The 20,664-nt window shown below is 45.5% G+C and overlaps 1 protein-coding gene across 3 annotated transcripts in view; it reads right to left on the bottom strand.

The window, feature by feature from the left end:
* PGAP1 (post-GPI attachment to proteins inositol deacylase 1) overlaps positions 1-20,664 on the bottom strand; it is a 794,782-nt gene that overhangs the window by 759,706 nt on the left and 14,412 nt on the right. The gene's annotated exons all lie outside the window — the stretch shown is intronic.

Raw genomic sequence — 20,664 nt, 5'->3', positions numbered from 1 at the left:
AAAGCAAAAAAATTGCAGAAAAAATCATTAGACGCAGACAGGACTGACCAGGACAGGGAAGAAAAATGACAAGATGTGCCCCACGATCATAAAAGCACATATCATGCAGTGAGAATACAAAGCAGGATATCTCCAAATACAGGTGAATAATATAGCAAAAAGGCATGTAACCAATGCATGAAGGAAAAAACCTGCCTCAGTGCTATGAGGCGCTATTAATAGTAGCGGTAAGCAGCTCCCATTAGAATAATCCCTAACACAATAGTAAAAGTACATAGGGTGAAAGCGGGCAGCTTACCGAAGGGGGCACAAAAAGGCAGATTCCAGGCGGCGACCCCCGACGCGCGTTTCGCGCTCACACAGGGCGCTTTCTCAAGGGGAAGGTAGCTAGTTGTGGAGAAGGACCTTTAAGTATCTAGGCAACGCGATCACATGGTGTGGGAGAGCGAATCAGAGCCGCGATAGCGGCGCATGCGCCATGCGACAACCAGGCCCTCTAGCAGTGAGACGGGCGTCAGGCATCAGAGCGCGTGCGCCGGGGAATGGAGTCCCCGCGCTCGAGACCCTGGAGACGCCCACCCCCCATGCAGAGTGAACCAGGGGCACATAGACCGCATGCGCACCGCGGTATATAACTGGGCTATAGTTGTCACAAATTGACTAATAGGCACAAGATGAATATAAGAGCATAAGGAATATAAACCGCCTATATAGTGTGACATGCTATGTAAACATGGGCATAATATACAAGAACATTTATGCAAATGATGTCAGCAGAGAATTATATGGTAGAGCAAAAATTACAAATTATACATAATCATACAATAAATAAATGTAACAGAATCAGATATATAAATACAGCATACAATGCCAGCATATAATGACATCAGTAGCACAATGTGAAGGTACCATGACCAATACACGTGCATAGAAGTATTCGTAATTATCCATAACACGTAGCAGGTCACAAAGTAGGCGTAGCCAAGGTCCTCCTGTATAGCCGCAGGTGACATGGAAAAATGGCAGCAAATCCTAATCTCTCCAACACAGGCAGATGGAAGGTATAAAGCCGTCATCAATCCAGCAAAGGTCCGTACCACCCACAAACAGCAAACACATATCATGGAATAATAACTAAAGATAAGAAAAAACAAACGTTAAAAACCATAAAAAAGAGCCGTCAAGAACTGGAATATATACAATGGTGAAGGCAACAGAGACAGCATGGGCTATATAAAAGAGGCGAAGCTCAGAGACTCGTTAAGACTCTTAGGGGGTCACAATGTCAAGGGTGACGATCCATTTGGCCTCTCTTTGGGCCAATATTTTCTTGTAGTTGCCAGCCCGGATCCCCAAATGGATACAATCAATACCCCGCGCCATGAAGGACTGTGGGTCACAATTATGAAAAGTCCTAAAATGACGAGGGATGTTTTTTTTTTTTGTTTTTTTTTTTTTTATAGAGTAGAGGGGTCAGCCACTGCCTTGGCCGCCCGAATGTCCCTCACATCCTCACGCGTAATTCCCTGGATGTCAAGCCAACATATATCATGGGACACCCACATGTAGCGTAGTAAACAACATTGGTACTCCCACATGATATATGCTGCTTGATCTGGAAGCTTTTAGATCCCACTTATTAAACCTGACAGGGCACAGCTGTGAAGTAAAAACCATTTCTGGTGACTACCTCTTGAAGACCCCTCCTTACATGTAAAGCGCCATGGAATAAATGGCGCTATAACAATAAATAATAAATAATAATAATAATAATAATAAATGAGAATGCCAAGAGTGTGCAAAGCGGTAATCAAAGCAAAAGGTGGCAACTTTGAAGAACCTAGAATATAAGACATATTTTCAGTTGTTTCACACTTTTTTGCTAATTATTTAACTCCACATGTGTTAATTCATAGTTTTGATGCATTCAGAGTGAATCTACAATTTTCATAGTCATGAAAATAAAAAAAACTCTTTGAATGAGAAAGTGTGTCCAAACTTTTAGTCTGTACTATACTATATTATCAGAGAGGAAGAGGACTTGAAATCTATAGCACCACCTGTTGGTAGTAGCGATCCTACAAGTCACAATCAACCCTTTAACGAGTCTTGAAATATGACTTAGGATAAAAGTCAAATCAGAAACTCAATTTGCAGACACGGTGTTTCGGCTATTGGCCCTCGTCAGTGCAAAGTATGAGAACTGATTTGGCTAGGTGAGAGGCTCTGGACTGAGGTCTAAGGGGTAAGGTTTCTCCTTGTGGAAAGTGACATACCAGCTCTGGCTTGTCAAGGTAAGGAGGCTTATTCGCCATGCAATGCTCCTCAGGGAAAATAATATGCAAATTGCCTCTTCAGAGAGCAAGAGGACTTGAACTCTATAGCGCCACCTGTTGGTAGTAGCGATCCTACAAGTCACAATCAACCCTTTAACGAGTCTTGTAATATGACTTAGGATAAAAGTCAAACTAGAATCTCAATTTGAAGACAGTGTTTCGGGCTATTGGCCCTCGTAAGTGCAAAGTATGAGAACTGATTTGGCTAGGTTCTAGTTGCAAACATCTGGTTTTTAATGCCATATCTTCATAGGTGTATAGAGGCCAATTTCCAACAACCATCACGCCAGTATTCTTATGGTACTTTGTGTTTGCCAACTGTGTAAGAAGGCTAATGGATGGTTAGAATACCCTTGAAAGCCCTTGTGTAAGTATGTTAGCAAAGCTGAAAACAGTTTGGCTGATTAGAGAAGCTATAAACCTGACCGTCCTTTGAGCTAGTTGAGAATCTGGAGCATTACATTTGTTGGTTCCATTAAACTCTCAAAATGGCCAGAAAAAAAGAACTTTGATGTGAAACTCGACAGTCTATTGTTCTTCTTAGAAATAAAGGCTATTCCATGCAAGAAATTGCCAAGAAACTGAAGATTTCCTACAACAGTGTGTATTACTCCATTCAGAGGAGAGCACAAACAGGCTCTTACCAGAGTAGAAAGAGGAGTGGGAGGCCCCGCTGCAAAACTGTGAAACAAGACAAGTACATTAGAGTCTGTAGTTTGAGAAATCGACACCTCACAGGTCCTCAACTGGCAGCTTCTGATCTGATCAGAATCAAATTACCGGTAAGTAATTATCATTTTTTCCCTTCCCCATGACAGCACCATACACGAGAGGAAGAAATAGAAGAGACTCCTAGGGTGGGACAATAGCAGATAACACCTTTCTTCCATAGGCAAGATTTGACAGTCCTAAATATAGCTTAAAGTGGAGGGTAGACCATACTGCTGCTCTGCAAATCTGTTCAGACACATTCGCCCTTTCAGCCCAGGATGTGGAAATGGCTCTTGTCCAGTGAGCTGTTACACCCAGTGAGGGAACTTGTCCAGAAGAAGGGTATGAAAGTGAAATAACCATACAAAGCCACTGTGCAATAGTTGATTTTGATGCATTTTTTCCCCTATTTGAAGGAGACAAAGAGGGCTGATGACTGTCGCCAAGATTTTGAGACTTCAATATATTTGAGTAGGCAACGTCTGATATCTACACAATGGAAGGTTTCCTCTCCCTGGGATTTTGGGTTAGCACAAATCGAGGGCAAAATTATTTTCTGGTCCCTGTGAAATTTTGAATTGACCTTCGGAAGGAAGTCCGGGTGAGTCTTTATAATTACTCTGTCATCCAGAAAGGTTGTATATGGGGGATTTACTGAGATAGCTTGAAGCTCGCAGATACGTCGAGCTGAAGTCAGGGCAACCAGGAGAACTGTCTTTAGTGTCAACGCCTTTATTGAAATGGAGGCAAGAGGCTCGAAAGGAAGAGAAGTTAGGGCATTTAAAAATAAATTTAGATCCAAGGGAGCTACCTTAGGTAATGATTTTGAGGGTCTGGCCGTAAAGGAGGCTCGAATGACCCTATAGACCCAAGGGTGATCAGCGAATTTTTGGTCAAACACACCCAGGGCAGAGACTTGCACTTTCAGGGTACTAGTCGATAATCCTCTCTCTAGTCCCCTTTGGAGGAACTCAAGAACTTCATTTATTGGGACTTCTTGGATTGTATCGGACAAATGACGTTCCGAAAATTCCAGGAATCTTTCCCAGATTTTTTTGTATTTGTCTGACGTGATCTTTTTTTCTGCTAGCAAGCAGAGTGGTCACTAAAGGGCCTGAGAATCATTTCGCTAGTAGGAGTCCCCTCTCAAGTTCCAAGCTGTGAGATGGAGTCTGTGCACCTGAGTATGTACTACTGGACCCTGGTGTAGAAGATTTGGGATATCCGGAAGGATACATGGGTCCGAGATAGATATGCGTCTGAGCCATGTGAACCATGCCCTTTTTGGCCAAAAGGGCGCGACAAGAATTATTCGTGTCTTGTCGAATTTTCTTCAGGACCATCAGGATCAACATAATCAGGGGAAACGTATAAGCTAGACGAAACTTCCAGCAGTGCATCCACTCCTTCCGGGTGTTCTCTTGGGTTTAGGGAGTAGAACCTGTTTACCTTCCGATTTTCATTTGTGGCAAACAGATCCACTTCCGGTGTGCCCCAGATGGCACAAATTTTCCCAAATATTTCCTGATTCAGGGACCACTCTCCCTGGTGTAACACGTGACGGCTTAAGAAATCTGCCACAAGATTGTTCTCCCCTTTCGAGTGTGTGCTTGACAGGGAAAAAAAGATTGCTTTCTGCCCATATGAACAGGTCTTTGGCTTCTGCCATCAGGGATGTTGACCTTGTACCCCCTTGTCAATGTATGTAAGCTACGGTCGTATTATTGTCGTATAATACTACCACAGGTTTTCCTTGTACCTCTTCTGCATGAAGAATTGCCCGCCTTACAGCTGTCAACTCTTTTAGGTTGGAGGATGCTGCCTTCATTGAGGGTTCCCTTTGGTCATGTAGAATCCAGCCTGCTACATGTGATCCCCAACCTAACGGACTTGCATCCGTGGTCAGCACCACTGGGTTCCGAACTGACCAAGGTATGCCGTTGTTTAGGTTTTCGGTGCTCAGTCACCAATTTAACGAGTACCACACTTGTGGTGATAGTAGAATCTTCCGATTTAAGTTGTACGGATCCTTCGCCTGCTCAGACAGGATCTGTCATTGTAATTCCCTTGTATGGACTTGCACCCACTGTACCGCTGGGATTGTCGCTGTTAAGATACCCAAGAGTGACATCGCTCCTTGTTGCACCTGCTGTATCTTTTGTTGGATGGTTCGAATTTTCCTCTCTGGGAGGACACAATCTTGTCTGACTGAATTCAAATGAATGCCGAGAAATTCCTGTATCTGAGCTGGAAATAACCTCGGATTTTTCTTTTTTTTTAAATTATTATCCAGCCCAGCCTGGTTAGCACCTCCAGCACTCTCGTGACTGCCCTTACACAGTTTTCTTTGATGTCTGCCACAACGCGAAAATCGTCCAAATAGGATACCAGTAGTAGGTTTTCTTTTCTCATGAAGGATGCTATTTTGGAAATTATCTTTGTGAACATACGAGGGGCGACTGACACCCCGAAGGGAAGACATTGGCATTGTAGATGAGTGGGAACTTGTGCAATCTCCACCACCAATCCTTAGGTACTGCTGATGTTCCCCACAAATTGGTACATGGTAGTAAGCATCTGTCAGATCTATTACTGCTATGTAACAGCCTGGATCGAGTAGTCTTACTGCTGATTTTAGAGTTTCCATCTTGAACTTCTCTACTCGGATATAACGATTCAGTGCTTTTAAATTGAATATGGTCCTCAGCGAGCAGTCTGGTTTTGGCGTGAGGAATAAGGTGCTGTAGAATCCCTTCCCTATTTCTTGGTGTGGCACTTTTATCAGTACTTCCTTCTGTATGGAGGAGATGAACTTTTTGTAGTGTGGCTTGATTTTTCTTGGCCACATGAGTCACTATCATTCGCCGTGGCGGGGGGGGCTGAAAAAAATTTAGCCGCAGGCCTTCGGATAACAGGTTGGCTATCCACTGTGAGGCTGGTAATCTGACCACTGGTGGACACAAAAAAATAAAAAATAAATCAAAGTCTTCGCCCCCACCGCAATTTTGGCGTCATTGGTGTTTGGAATCTGTTTTAGGAGAGGTTTACTGAAGAGGAATACTTTATCTTTCCTTTTCCTCTCTCTCCAGGGTTTGCCTCGCATGGACCTGTCGTCTGAGCGGCCTCGGCCTCCTCTATTTCCTGACCCTCGAAAAGACGACCGAGAGTCACCCCAACTACGTCTAGAGAAGGGAGGTGGTGGAAACCCCTTTTTCTTGACCGACGCCATCTCCAAGATTTCATCCAATGCTTTCCCGAAGAGATACTGTCCTTCACAAGGGACTGCACAGAGCTTAACTTTCGATTGAAAGTCTGCAGCCCAGTTTTTTAACCACAGTGCTCTGCGGCCTGAATTGGACAGGGCGCATGCACGGGCGGCACATCGGACGGAGTCAACTGCGGCATCCGCTAGGAAACCTGCCACTTTTTGCAAGGAAGGTATTGCCTCCAGTAGCCCCTCTCTTGGCCATGTTTTTTATTTGTTCACTCAACTCCTCTAACCACTTGACCATAGCACGAGCTGTACAAGTGGTGGCTACTCCAGGTTTGAATAACTCTGCTGATGCCTCCAAAGCTGATTTTAGAAAGGCATCAACTTTCCTGTCGAGGGGATCTTTTAAGGCACCCATGTCCTCAAATGGAAGAGCTATTCCTCTAGAGGTATTGGCAATAGCAGCATCCAGTCTAGGAGCCTTTTCCCATTTTTCACAGATCTCATCAAATGGGTATTTGCGTTTCAGTGTTTGTGGAGCGGACATCTTTTTGTTTGGCTTTTTCCACTCCCTTTTAATCAAATTCAGGAGATTATCGTGAAAGGGAAAAACACTACGTTTTTTCCCTCCAGGTTACTAAACATGGAATCCTGAATTGTTTGCTGCTCCCTAGGCATTTCGATCCCCATAGTAGACCTGACAAGATTAAGTAATTTTCCGATATCCTCGGATAAAAAACAAGGGTGGCCGTATTCCTCGTCCAAGGAGTCCAGGTCTGAGTCATCATAGGGGGCTAATTCTCCCGGCTCTTCCTCTGAATCTACATCAGGGTGTTGTGAGTTCATTTTCCCCTTCACCGTCGATGTCTGATGAACTCCCTCTTCTGGTGAAGGAAGGTAGTGAGGCTGATTACCAAACACCTGATCTGCTAGATGATGACTGGGTAACAGGAACTGCTGACTGGATATAAGGCAGCCGACGCCCTTCTGAGTCGCTGGTGATTTCTCTACTGGATTCTTGGAGACCAGTCTGATTCCTGCTTCCCAAAGATAAGCTTTTGCTCTGCTATTGAACTTATTAGTTTTGTTTACCTTGTTTTTTGGAGTTTTGCCATCCCTGGTCGGGAGTGTGCCGACTTCCATTTTTGTCTCTGATCAGTTTGTCTTTTTGCTCTGTCTTCAGAATTTACCTCAGTGCTGATAGTCATTTTGAAGTCCTAGCGACTTCAGGGCCTGTTTTTCCTATCAGACGGTTGGGACATTTTTTGGCAGGGTTTTTTACGGATTGCAGACAGCAGCTTTTCTATCCTGTCCTTTTTAGTTAGGTAGAGCAAACGATGGGGCCCAAGCTATCTTTCTATCTGTGTTAGTGTTTTCATCTTGCTTCACCGTCATTATATGTTGGGGGCTGCCTATTGCTTTGGGGGTCTGCTCTGGGGCAGTTTAGATTTCCCCTTTCTTTCTTTAGGCTTATTTAGTTCTCCGGCTGTGATCGAGGGGTCTAGGACATCGTAGGAACCCCCCACGGCTACTGTTAGTTGTTGTGGATAGGATCAGGGGTCTGCAATCCGATAGCTACCAACCTCTCCGGTTTTCTGGACTTAGCTTGTATTTTTGTTTTTTCCTCCTTCAGTGACTCATTCATAACATCAGGGCTTGGGATATTTGTAGGAGGAGGGGGAGGGGTGGGTTTCCCGGAACTGAGTGCAGTATGCTGCTTCATCTGTTCCTTTACTTCATCTCGAATAATAGATTTTATGCTTTAGATTAAAGACGGTGACTTCTCGGCCACCGTTTTGTCAATACACGAACGACAGATTCACTTGTCATATGTTCTAGGGAGGGTTTTCCTACACAGTGCACATGCCCTGTTTTTCTGCTTTGATGTGGCCTTTTTCCTCTAAACAAAAAACATGACAGAGGCCATTATTACCGATATGTTTTGCATTACAAAGGCACTCACCCCCACCAGAGCCCTGGGTACCACGGTAGCCTGTGGGTTTGCTTCATCATCCGGTACGAGCGGTTCCGCTGCGGGGTCCGCCATGCTTACTTGAGAAGCCGCTGCTGCCGCATCCACTGCACACCGCTTCTTTATCTGGTAGGAGCGGTGTGCACGCCCCTGGAGCAACTTCCTCCTGGAAGTATCCAGCATGTCGTCTCCCCCTGCGTGTGACGTCACTTCCTGCGCAACCGGAAGCCGTCCCATTCACTTGGTGCCAGTGTTGTGATGGACACGCCCCTCCCCGGCCCAGCCTCCTGACAGGAGCGGCCGCCAGGGAGTCCAGCGGGGGATGAGGCGTGGCACATGGCAGCTCCCAGGACGCCGGGCACGTGCCACCACACCCAGCTGCCCCCACACTCCGGACCGGACTTCATCACAAGGGGATCCCCCTGGAGTTATTCAGCATGCCACAGGCATCCACCTGCAGGAACAGGAAACCAAAACTGAGGAGAGAGGTGATGCCCCCTTCTTTTATCTCTGCTGCAGGTTTCCTGTTCCTGGGGGCGGATACCATCTCTCATGTACGGTGCTGTCATGGGGAAGGGATAATATACAAAATTCTGTGTTCTTCCCAAGAGGACAGACAATTAAAACATTCCTACATGTGCAAATGGGAGTCTATTCTGGGAAAGAAGCACTCACCCCAAAGTTGGCATATCATCTGGGAAAAGGCAGCCAAGTTCTCTATTTGCACCCTTTACAAGGAAAACCAGTATAAGATACTAATGTTCTGGTATCAAACTCCAAATCTCTTTCACAGACTGAACACCTCAATACCAAATGTGTGTTGGGGCTGTGGCTCAGATGTGGGCATGCTGTATCATATTTTCTTTTCATGTCTGGGGAAAAAAAGTTTTTGGAAGGACGTTAGATTGTTGATCTCTTATGCTATGTGCACATGATGCGGATTCTGCTGCGGATCCGCAGCGTTTCTGGCCCTGCGGGTCCACAGCAGTTTCTGCTGCGTTGTACAGTACCATTGTTTCCAATGGTAAAACCAAAAACGCTGTGCACATGCTGCGGATTTTTCCGTGCGGATTTGCTGCGGGTTACAATCCGCTGCATGTCAATTGTTTGTGCGGAATCCGCTGCGGTTTCACATCTCCTCCATTGTAGAGGTGTGAAACCGCAGGTCTTTTTGACCTGCGGTTTTTCCAAAATCCGCGCGGAAAAATCTGCACCACTGAAAACCAGGGCTGTGGAGTCGGAGTCGTGGAGTCGGAGTCGGTGCTCATTTTGGTGGAGTTGGAGTCGGTGTAAAATGGACCGACTCCGACTCCTAAAATATATAATAAATTGGGTACAGTAATTCAATGCAGGATGTGCTGAATATTTTTTCATAGGAGTTTGGGAAAGTTATGAAATGTCCTATAAATGGCTGTTATATTCCTGATCTAAGGCTACATTCACACACAGCGTTTTTCCTGTGTTTTTGAGGATACGTTTTTCAGCTGCAAAAGCTGATCATCTTTTTAAAAAACTGCATCACCTGAAAGGTTTTTGAGCTCATAGATAATGTTTTCAATAGCAAAAGCAGATTAGAAATCTGCTCTATCCATTTATCCATATCTGTCTATCCATATCGTATCTGTACCAAAAAGAATGAAAACCGGGTAGTACACCAATATATATTCTGTTCTATCTAAATATCTTGATTATTGGATCATAAAAATGATTAAATGTCTGAGGTTCACATTGTACTACAATAAATTTTTCACTTAAATATAAGCAATATGTGTGGGAGTCGGAGTCGTGGAGTCGGAGTCACAGGTTTGGCTTACCGACTCCACAGCCCTGCTGAAAACTATGAGTGCAGATAGCCTAAGGTTCTCTATGCTGAAGTGGGGCTGGATCCGACCATATACCTGTTAAATCTTACTGCTAAAGGGATGGGGGAAAAAGTCAGCTAAATTGTTGTTATTACACATTCTCTCAGTGGCTAGGTGTCTGATCACCATTAACAGGAAGCAGATCTCCCCGCCTTCACACATACACTTGTTATATAGAGTTAAGGATGGAATATATGACGGCGATTCTAAATGCAAGTGTGGAGAGTTTTGATTTGGTCTTGGCTCCTTGGGACTATTTTTGGGCTCAGAGAATTGAATAGGCCATTCCTCAAACTCTTGGTCCCCCCTCCTTTCGGAGCTCTTTCCCCTTCCCCTCCTTGTGGTGTGTGTCCTGCCTTTATGTTTGTATATTTAAGGTTACACTTAAGATAATTTGCTTATGCTTTCATTATATTTTGGATGGATTTCTGCTGAAAATGTAATTCTTATTTCTTATTTTTTGTAATGTGAAAGTTTGTCCTGAACTACGTTTGTCAACTTTAATACAAAAAAATTAGTTAAAAAAAAAAAATACCTTGGTTGAGGAGATCCGTCGTGCAGTCGTTTAATCTTTATTTGTAGTTTTAAGTGAATGAGATTCTCGAGCTTCAGGGCGGCTTGTAAGGGGGGCCTTATGTGGTGCTCCGCTTACATTTTCATCTGTATGGCTTTTAAACAGTGATCTGCCCCCTATTTTACATACTGCATAGATTATTGTGCGGATACAAGAATTTTTTTTTTTACATTCATCAAAACATAAGCAGAGTATCAAATAAAGATCCCCCCTACCCCCACAGGCCACTCTGAAGCACAAGAATCTCACCAACTGAAAACTACAAATACAGATTAAACAACCACAAGACAGATTTCATCAACCAAGGTACTGTGCTGTTCAAATTAATTGGGACAAAGCATTTTTTTTTTTTTTTTAAGTAAAATCGTAAGTTGGTTACCAGTCAGTGATTCAAACCAGTTTTAACTGCTTTGAACAGGCACTCACACCTGTTCAAAGCAGTTAAAACTGGTTTGAATCACTGACTGGTAACCAACTTACGATTTTACTTAAAAAAAAAAATGCTTTGTCCCAATTAATAATAATAATAATCTTTATATAGCGCTAACATATTCCGAAGCGTTTTAAAGTTTTGCACACCTTATCATCACTGTCCCCGATGGGGCTCACAATCTAAATTCCCTATCAGTATGTCTTTGGAATGTGGGAGGAAACCCACGCAAACACGGGGAGAACATACAAACTTCTTGCAGATGTTGTCCTCCAGCGCTGCAAGGCTGCAGTGCTATCCACTGAGCCACCATGCTGCTTAATTTGCACAGCACTGTATAGTTTTAATCAATATAACAGCAGTAACCTGACAATGTCTGTAGTTTACTGAGCAAACTTCTGCTGACAGGTTCACTGTAATAAAATTGACTCCTCCACAGCAAACTGTGCCCTGTGTGCTGGAGCCAGGTTTCCTCAGTTTAGTGTAGCATCAGTTGGAGCCAAGGTCTGGCTCTGACCTATTTTAGGTTAGGTGCTAACGGCTTTGCTTTTTAGATGGATGTCTCATGGTCACACGGTGTAATTGTGCACTCTATTTCACCAACATAGCAACGGAGAGTACGGACTGTAATTGTTCAGTTCGTATAATTTTGCATCGGTGAGCTAGACTAGTACCTTGACACAGTTGGTGCAGGTAATAAGGTGGAGGTCTGTTAACCAACTAGCTCTTGCCCGCCACCCTACATAGCTGCGTGTGCATAGCACAGAAGATAAAGGGATCTGGAGCATCAGGACAGGCAAGGATAACCCATTCAGTTTTGTAAGCCCATTCCCTGGTTTCCACTCCTTTCTGCCTCCATGTTCTTCGGATGGTGGTTACCAGAAGTTGTGCAAAAGCCAGGTACTGCTGCTGGTGGTCCTGCTTGCCCAGCTGGTCCCCTCGGCCTCTGTTGGTCAGAGTTAGATCGGCGGTGGATGGGAGTGGGGTATCGCTTGTGGCTGCCTGGGATTCTGTGGGCCTCTGTGGTAGCTGGCAGAGGTTTGGGTCCAAGCTCGTGACCATGGTTCTTGGAGCTCTCAGCCGTTCAGCTGGCAGGAGGTTGCAGCTAATCACCTGCTGGACACAAGCAAATGGGCGACCGGGTTTCTCCTGGCCTATCAGCAGCAGTGCCTTAGAGCTCTGGGTTTCCACCCCTCTGACTCCACCCTTCCTGGCTACGGAGCGACACTTTGAAATGGTGTGGGGCATAGAATCACCTTCAGAGTCTTATCCCTCGTGTGATAGCAAGTTCACAGGAGGCACAGATTCCTGCAACGTGGATGTGGTAGGCTGTTAGCTACTGTGGGTGTGATGCTGAGCACTAACAGTTTTTGTGTCACTGTTTAGTGGAGTGTTTTTCTTCCTGCCTTTTCTCCATGACTCAATGTCTGAGTTTAGAAAGAGCCCCGCATGTTCATTTGCGCAGTTTACACTTGTAACTTTCACTTACGCTTTTGTGACTTGTGATAGTAAGTTTTCCAACGGTCAGTTTGTGACCTAATGTACCGCCTTTACCCTTCTTGCTTCCTTGCTGGTAGCCGCAAAGCAGACCTTCATGACATCTGGGAACATGGCCCCTTCTACCTGGGGTCATGATGTAGCTCAGTCTGTAGCCAAACTAACCTAGGTGTCCATGATGCTGGTTACAGTTGTGAAACTATTATCAGTGACTACTTCTGCCTTCGGAACTCAAGATTGCAGTTGTGACAGTTGGATCCTCCAGCCAACCCACACTGATTTGGCCAGTCACGAAAGTGATCTAGACGGCAGCGGGGTACTTTCTTGTCATGGTATCCTTCAAAGGGGAGGCTTCCGTATTCCTTTTCCCTTTCACAGGGGATTCATTCCCCTCAGAATCCACATCTAGATCAGTATCATTTGGGAAAACTAAGAGAAATGGTTGATAGTTTGGCATCGGCAGTGGCCGCCTTTCTAGGAGTATCAGCTGCGATGCCCCTTGCCGTTACAGAAATAGATATCTTTAGGAGGGGTTATGCATGTGGCTAGATCCTTTTCTAAACATGTGGACTTTACAGAGGTATTACGGAAAGCAGGGGAACCAAGAGGTACCAAATCATCCGGCAAGGATCGTTAGAGGGTCGATATTGACAAAGAGTTCTAGTCCTCTTCCTCTCTGAAAAGACAAACCCTTTAAAAAAAATGAAGCTGTATGGAGTTGTTATATCCCTTCCCAGCAGAGCTGGTTGCCTTTTGGTCTACTTCTCTAGTAGTAGACACTCCATTCTATCACTAAACCTGAAGTTTCCACTCTACCTCTTGCAAAGATTGCGACACTTAAGGATCTCCACGGATAGACATATATGCTTGCTGTCATCTGCTGTTTATGATCCTGCAACATTTCCTTTAATGGTACAACCTCTGCTTGCTGTCATCTGCTGTTTATCATCTTGCAACATTTCCTTTAATCGTATATAACAGTGCCTGCTGATTCTTTGCTAAATTCATTTGTTGCATTGTACTCAAAACTCACTGCTGTATATCAATGCTCAGGTCACTAGAGATGTTTTCCTATACATTAGTAGCATCCAAAGGGGTGTACGCGTGTGGGGTCTGGCACGCGTCCCCCTGCAGCAAAGCATCACTGCAGCTAAGCATCGAGAAGCTGCAGTTATTTCAATGGCAGTTAGTCACGGCAGGAGTCAGGACCCCACACTATCTTTCTCTTTTAGGTATGTCTGTCGAGTAAGCATTTCCTATTACTTAGACCTAGCTTTTCTATTAACCCATCTTACTCCTTCACCATATTTACATATGCCCTTACAGTGTTTGCTCCATTAATCCTCATTCTCCTTCGCTATCCTCAAACTCCAGCACCCTCTAGACAAATCATCATCTCCCATTCCCTCTTACCTACCCACCTGACCACCTCTGCTAACCTGCTACTCATCCTCAGATCTCTCCTAATAAAACATAAAATAAGTCGGCCACTCTCCTTCTCTCTGCCTCTCCTCACTGCTGGCGACATATCTCTCAATCCTGGAACCCCACAGCTCATACTTCTCCCCTTACTACCCCCCCTCCCTATCTAATATGAACTACCGCAATCTTTCCAACGTAAAACCCGTGCCCCTGACACCCATCCCCCTGATCCCTCTCTCTGGAGTACTCTGGAATGCCTGCTCCACCTACAATAAGCTTCATGTGATTCATGACCTCTCTCTCTCTCACAATCTTGCCTTCTTCGGCCTCACAGAAACATAGCTGACACCCTCTGACACCGCCTCCTGTTATGATTGGGTCACGAGGAGGAAAACAAGACCAAGCTAAGCCAGAGAAAACCAGAGAGGATGGTAACTAAGCGGATTGCAGACCCCTGAAACTATCCACACAACTAGCAGTTGCCGTGGAGCGTACCTACGATGATTCTAAACGCCTCAACACAGCCGGATGACCAAATAAGCCTAAAGCAAGAAAAGTGGAAATCTAAACTGCCCCAGAGCAGACCCCAAAGGAATAGATAGCCCCCAAACATATATTGTCGGTGAGACAAGATGAAAACACAAACACAGGCAGGAAAATCACCAGCAGGGATAGAGAGTCGCTGTTTTAAATCCAGTCAGAGACTCCAGATGTCCAATCGTCGTCCTCATCAGGTGGCAGGTCTCTGTTAATTAGATCAGCTTCATTACCTCCTGCAACCACCAGAGGGAGCCCGAAAAGAGAACTCACGACTCCTCTCTCAATACAACCAGCTCCACCACCCTCACCAGCAACCAGAGACAGACCAGAAAGTGAATTCACAACAGCCTCCCCAGCTACAGTGTGTTACGGTGGCCTCCATTTCACCCACACTCCTTGCACCGGCAACAAACATGGTGGGAGAGTGGGTCTTGTTTCTTCTTACTGTACCTTAAACGCAATCCCACAACTTCCCTCCCTTATCCTCCCCTCTTTTGAAGTCCACTCTGTCCGCATCTACTTTCCCTCCAACCTCCAAGTGGCTGTCATATGCCGACCTCCAGGCCTGGCCACTGCCTTTATTGACCAATTCTCTACCTGGCTTCTTCACTTTCTTTCCACTGATATAGCCACTATTATCATGAGTGACTTAAACATCCCCACTAATACACTTCAGTCAACAGCCTCCAAACTCCTGTCTCTTACTTCAAACTTAAGTCCCTTACTTTCGGACTTACTCAGTGGTCCTTCGCAGCCACCCACACAGACTAACATATATTAGACCTGGTCTTCACACATCTCTGATCGCTATTTAACTTCACCACGTTCACTCTCCCTCTATACGACCACCATCTACTCACTTTCTCATCCCTGTCCTCCTCACCTGTCACCCATGACCAGCAACATGCACACCCCCTCAGAATCCACGCAAACCTAGATACCCACACACTCTGACTTATTCCATCCCTAACCCATCTCTACAACGTATCACTAACTTCTGGAACCTTCCCTTCTGCTTTCAAACACACCACAATCACGCCTATCCTTAAAAAGCCAACCCTCAACCCAACCGCTATGTCCAGATATCACCCAATATCGCTGCTCCCTTTCGCTTCCAAAATCTTGGGGCAGCAAATCCACGCTGAACTTTCCTCCCATCTCACATCTATCTTGCTCTTTGACAATCTCCAATCTGGATTCCGTCCCCATCATTCCACTGAGACTGTCTGACAAAAATTACTAATGACCTACTTACAGCAAAAGCTAATGGACAATATTCTATACTACTCCTTCTAGACCTATCCTCTGTTTTCGACACAGTTGACCACTGCCTCTTACTACAGATCCTCTCCTCCTTTGGCATCAAAGACCTCGCCCTATCCTGGATCTCCTCATACCTTTCCAACCACACATTCAGCGTCTCCCACTCCCACACTACCTCCTCATCCCACCCTCTCTCTCTGTTGGAGTCCCCCAAGGCTCTGTTCTAGGACCCCTATAATCAATCTATACACTTTGCCTGGGACAACACAAAGTACCATGGATTCCAGTACCACCTGTATGCTCATGACACTCTGATCTACCTCTCTGGCCCAGACATCACCTCTCTGCTGTCAAGAATCCCCAACTGTCTATAAGCCACATCCTCCTTTTATTTCCTCAAACTCAATGTGGACAAATCTGAACTCATCTTTCCTCCATCTCACAGATCTTCCTTACCTGATCTATTACAATAAATGATATCACTTTCCCCCCGTACCTGAAGTCCGCTGCCTCAGAGTAACCCTTGACTCTGCCCTATCCTTCAAACTGCACATCCAAGCTCTTTCCACCTCCTGTCGCCTCCAGCTCAAAAATATTTCCAGAATCCGCCCTTTCTTGAAACCTCAATCTGCAAAAATGCTTGTGCATGTCCTCATCATCTCCCGCCTCGACTACTGCAATATCATTTTCTGTGGCCTCCCTAACACCCTTGCACCTCTCCAGTCCATCCTTAAAGGGAAACTGTCATCCCCCTGGCATTTTTAAGTAAAAGAGCCACCTTGTGCAGCACAAATGCTGCATTCTGTCAATGTGGCTCTTTTACTTAGCATCCCTTCCACCGCAGAAATAATTGTCTGTAAAATTGGTCAAAAATACCTGAATTTTGACCGGGGGCAGGTCTTTGCCCCTCTGACAGACGCCTCGCATCCAGTCATTTCTTTCTTCAGTATTTGGCACCACTTCTTTTGAAATTGTGGCGCCTGCGCTGTACTATATCTTCTCTCACATCACATCCCGGCCTTCCTATCGCACGGCCAGAGATCCAGCCCTGCAGTCACTTAGGATTTATTTACACTGCGGGGCTGGGAATCTTGGGCATGAGCAGTAGTTGTCTGCGTCTCTCATGCCCAAGATTCCCAGCACAGGAAGATGTACGTTTGTTTCGTGGATTTTAGAAAGGCTTTTGACTCAGTGTGGCACACGGATCTGTTACTGAAACTGCTGGAAAGTGGAATAGGAGTAAAGACCTATGATGTCATCAAAAGCTCCTACACCGAGAACCGCTGCAGCGTGAGTGTAAATGGTAGAAAAACGGCTGATTTCCAGCAGAGCCACGGAGTCAGATTGGGCTGCACCCTAAGCCCAATGCTCTTCAATATTTACATCATTATGCTGGCCACTGATCTTGAATTTTCCATGGCACCAGGTCTCACACTCCATGAAGCCCAGGTGAAGTTTTTGCTGTAAGCAGATGACCTACCGATGCTGTCACCAACTGAGAAAAGTCTCGAAGAAAACCTGAAATTCAGCTCCACATGGGCACTACCTATCAATGCAGAGAAAACCAACATCATGGTGTTCCAGAGGAGAAAGCCACGACCGAACCAGCACATTTCATTCATGCTAAACAACTGCATTCTTACAGAAACGGACAAATATACCTACCTGGGCCTGGAAATTCACCAGTCAGGGAGCTTCAAACAAGCCTTACAGACCCTAATGGACAAGGCCTGCAAAACCTTCTATGCCATCCGAAGGAAACTACCATCTGAAGCCGCCAGTGAGGGTCTGGCTAAAAATCTTCATTGCCACAATCACCCCAATCCTCCTGTATGGCAGTGAAGTCTGGGGCCCTCACACATACCCAGATTGGTCAAAGTGGGATTCCAGTCCAACAGAAATATTCCACCTGGAATTCTGTAAACACCTTCTCCAGGTCCATCGGAGCACCACCACCAATGCCTGCCGGGCTGAGCTGTGCAGAGTCCTATTGCACCTAGCAGTCCTGAAGAGGATTGTGCCCTTCCAGGCACATCTACAGAGTAGCAACCCAAGCTCCCATCACCATAAAGCCATGCTACATCTAGGTGGTCCCCACAAACCAGGACCCCTGGAACCGCTCCCCCAAACACAACCTGACTGAACTGTCAAACAAAGCAACCTGACAAAAGCCAGAATGAAGGCGATAGTAGACGAGGGGAAGGAGAGGTACATCAATGACTGGAAGAACGAGATCAGCAGCTCTCAGAAACTGATCATGTACCAGAGTCTACAGAGAGAATACAGACTGGCTTCATATCTGGAGAAACTCTCGGACCACAGAGACCGCCAGATCCTGAGCCAGTATAGACTCAGTGCCCACAATCTGGCCATCGAGGTCGGCCTGCACAGACAGAGCTACAAGCCCAGGGAAGACAAACTGTGCCTACACTGTGACCTGGAGGATGAGACCCACTTCCTGCTACACAGTGAGGGACACACCTCAGGAGACTTGTCCCAGTTTTCAGCTGCATGAAGAAGGAAGAGAAAACATATATCCTGCTGGGGGTGGGTGGGGTGGGAGAAGAAAGTGCGGTGGAGATAGCACAGTATGTGAGAGTGTGGCATAGGCTGCGAAAAAAACAGCCATGATATGCCATGGACTTCCTTAGCCCCCACCCTGTGCCCCACCCATCGTTCCTACAGTCCCCACCCATTATTCCCAATCCCTACTCCTAATTCCCTACTGTACTCATGCTTTAGCAAAACTAAGGTATATTTGGTCCTGCCAATAAAGCTTCTTTGAATAATATAGCGTCTGTGGCGAAGTCCGGTTTTGAAGCAGCAGATTTTGCCCTTTCCCCAGACTTTTCTGCCATTTGGTAACGACATGAGCTAGGCATTTACAACAAAGTTTGTTGGCTGGTTCCCACGATCTGGGATTAGCAGAGATCAGTGATTCGATTGCACAGGAAGGGAATTATCTCAGTTCAGCATCCTTGGATGCAGTGGAGTCTTATGCCAAGACGGGAAGTAATTGTGGAGGGCAGATCTAGCTTCAAAGAAATCTTTGACGGTACAAACCATTCCAAGGATATCGCTTATTTGGAATCAGGTTAGATAAAATAATTTCCGAAGCACCAGGCGGAATAAGCACCCTGCTTTCTCAGTCCAGGGCCAGACATCCCTTTCGGAGGCGGAATGGGGCCTTGTCCGTCCCTTTTGCCAATTTCCTTCACCGAACGAGCAAGGTCGGTAGTTTAGACTGAAAGTCTCGCAGGAGAGCTTCCTTTAGCGTAACGCCTGCCGGACATCCCTCTGCATTAGGGGCTAAACCCACTGGGTCCAAGGGCGGAAGGGGTGGCAGGGTTTCAATGCTTGATGGGTGGCCCACATTCAGGGTTTCTTCCTAGGTGGGTGGCAGCCTCTTCCTTTTCAGGAGGCACAGCTGGGGGCAGTCAGCGATATTTGGGTCATGGAAGTAATCTATTCGGGTTACAGAATAGAGTTCACCGCACTACCTTATGATAGTTTCTTTTGCTCTCGCCCTCCCAAGTCTCCCAGCATAAAAGCCAATTTCGACCAGGCGATATCTTCACTGCTCTAAGCATGGGTGATTGTAAGTGTTCCCATTTCAAAGCTCTTCAAGGGGTGTTATTCAAACCTATTCGTTACACCCATAAAAAACGGCTCAGCACAGACTATTTCAGATTTAAGGCACCTGAACAGATGGGTTCGGCTTTATGACTTCAGGATGAAGTCACCCCAGTCAGTGGTCACATCTATGGAAACTAAGGAATTTCTTTCTGCTGTAGATATTTGAGATCTAATTTCATATGCCATTTTTTTCAGCCTATCAGCAATTTCTTCACATTGCAGTCAATCAATATCACTATCAGTTTAAGGCTCTCCAATTCAGACTGGGCATTTCCAAATATACTGGACCTGGTTATGGCATTACTACGGTCCAGGGGAATAATTTTTTTCCCCCTATCTGGACGACATTCTTGTCATAGTGCCATCCTTTGCACAAAATCTAGAGAAACACCACCAGGTATGACTTAGCCACATGGTTTAACACATGTATATAATATATTCCATGTGCACAATAGGATAAATAATGCCTAACATCAAAAACATATATAGTCAAGAAAAACAGATATTCAAAAGGCCAGAGTAATATTCAATATCAAAATTTTATTAAATTACCACAAAGAGTTAAAAATCCATATCACCAACATTGGAAGAGAAAAAAAAAAAATGGAAAACACCTGTTAATGTAGTTCACCATATGCACACAAAGGGACGCACTAATCCATGCACACAATTAATGAAGAATCAATTGGTGCTTCAGCCTATACATATAATCTAAAAAGTACAAAAGTGCATTTAAATAGGCTTAAACATGTGTCCTGAATTCAATTCATATAGAACAATGCCCAATAATCCCATATTAATCCTATATTCAAGCACATAGGCTTATATTGAGGGAGAGGATTAAGACTGCCATGCTACCGACCAGCCGACCAAAAATAATAGCCACAATGGGAAAGAACAATGCTCACAATGATTGTAGAATTACCAGTGGCTGTCAGCAGGTAGCGGCCGTGGATGTCAGCTAATGGCAGCTATAGCGGTGCCCGGATAAAGAGTGTCCGCCTCGACGCGCGTTTCGGACCTTCCTTTCTCAAGGGGCAATCCATCTTTTTTTATCTCCGGTCACCGCGCTACCGCAAGTAGCGGTCCTGAACCGGAAGTGACGCGCGTCGTTACCAAGACACAAACAACGCCAGCCAGCGACGGCATCATGCAGGAGGAGGGGCCAGGGCAGGTCTCACCGCTGCATAGAGACGCCGAGAGCGGGACA

Source organism: Dendrobates tinctorius, unplaced genomic scaffold (assembly GCF_039654945.1).
Source record: "Dendrobates tinctorius isolate UK_male_01 unplaced genomic scaffold, ASM3965494v1 ptg000254l, whole genome shotgun sequence".
Classification (NCBI taxonomy): domain Eukaryota; kingdom Metazoa; phylum Chordata; class Amphibia; order Anura; family Dendrobatidae; genus Dendrobates; species Dendrobates tinctorius.
Note: the sequence above shows the minus strand (reverse complement) of the source record. Positions and strands in the feature narration are given on the sequence as shown.